Below are 1,955 nucleotides of genomic sequence, written 5' to 3'. Positions count from 1 at the left end.
CCATTTACATGAATGAAGAGGTAATTAAAAAAAAAACTGTCATTAAACTATGACTGAACAAAATATACAAGGATTACTCTATCATGGTGTAAATGTTAATGAAATGTATAGAAAGTGATCGCGAGAAGCATTGCGCCGGACAATGCAGCATTTCAGATGCGGCCTAACCTCACGTATAACATACGTTGAATATAAAAAAAAAAACACTACGGTCATGGTAACAAGCTCATGATAACAATCCAAAGCACATGATTTTATGGTGCAATTATCTAAAATGACTTCAGTCACCAGTATGAATTTGTGCACGTTTTCCCGCTCAAGCCAACCCAATTAACGTAGCTATATAATAGCTCAACAAGAAAGCATGACAGTTCGACTACAAGTTGAAGCGTTCAATCAAATATAGAAAGCTCAAACTCTCGGGAGTTAGATGAAAGGCTTGCCCTACTAAAGGAAGTGACTAAACTTACTGCCAACGAATGAAAGCTCTGTCACCTCATTTTCTCTTATTAGATTAGCACCATACATAACTAACTACAATATACAATAAATTTTGTGCACAGAAAAAACATCACCATCCTTAAATACATCGGTCCATCTTTAATTTTTTTTTTTTTAAAAGGACAGAAATGACTTGACCCACATGATTTGTTGCATCAATCAAATTAATATGTAAATTACGTACACAATTTTGGCTCTGCTAGAAATACAGATATATAACTGCACTCCTTGCTCAGGTTTTTCCCATTACTCTCTCCGAATACCCTCTCCTTTTTCTACAAGAAAATTAAACCTGATCATGTATTACTTGTCTTTGGTGGCCTATTATGTCTTTTTTAATGCATGGAAAGTTCTTTATTTTCTCTCTCTACTAGTTTTGGCTTCATTTCACATGTTTGTGCTGTCAAGAAGAATGGGAAATTTTCAAGAATTAGCAGCTTTTGCTTGTGAGGAAAAGATCTGGAATAATTTGTTCTGCCTGCAGTTTGAAGTGAACCCAGCAGCTGCAAATACTTCATTTTATGAGGTTCCGCTGCTTGTTTCAAGGTTTATTTGACGATCCTTTTTGCTTTTTGCTTCATCTAATTTTCTTCTCCTAGACTTTTTTTTGGTAAAAGAAAAAGAAAAAGAAAGAGAAGACAAATTGTGTAATGATGACATATATGAGTGAAGTGAAGCAAAAGCTTAGTTCATTGATTCTCCTTATTGGTTCATGCAGTTCTCTGTGTGTGTGTGTGTGTGTGTATACATTCGACAAATTAATCGCAAATTGAGATGGTCATAGTATTCCAAGCAGCTTTTTTTTTTCTTTTATTGGTGATGACATGAAAATTAAATATTTTTACATCTGTTGAAATAGTTTTTGGATAAGTATGTAAACTTTCATCAGCTCTATAAAAAAATCTTGGATTCGCATTGCCATGCGGCAAATATATATCTTGTGATGGTGTAACGCTTGTAGTCATTTTGCATTGTCAGCAGGAAGTAGATTTCTTTCAAAGTTATGGCCATTATCATTTTCTCATAATTGAACGAACAGTATAATCCTTCGTAATCAACCAATTAACTCTTTGACTCTTTGGCTTTGGCTCCTTCATGAATGTGGATGCTATCCCAACTCTCAACTACCAATCTCCAATTCTCTTTTATTAAATAAAATTGTACACATGCTCCTATATTTTATATATATATATATATGTGTGTGTGTGTGTGTGTGGGCACCCTCATTTTTTTTTTTAAAACAGACATATTGTTAAGCTATACGACTTAATAGAGTTAATTTTCAATATATATACTATAAAGTCGAGCTATTTTGATAGGCTTAAAAACTGACTTTAGTAAACTTCACGACTTAAAATTATGTTCTCATAAAAAAAATGAGGACGCACGCACTAAAGAAGAACTATATATATTTGATATATGTATATATGTATATATGTATATGTATATGTATA

The sequence above is a fragment of the Citrus sinensis genome, chromosome 9, assembly GCF_022201045.2.
Source record: "Citrus sinensis cultivar Valencia sweet orange chromosome 9, DVS_A1.0, whole genome shotgun sequence".
Classification (NCBI taxonomy): Eukaryota; Viridiplantae; Streptophyta; class Magnoliopsida; order Sapindales; family Rutaceae; genus Citrus; species Citrus sinensis.
The sequence above is the reverse complement of the archived record's forward strand: the minus strand, read 5'-3'. Positions refer to the sequence as shown.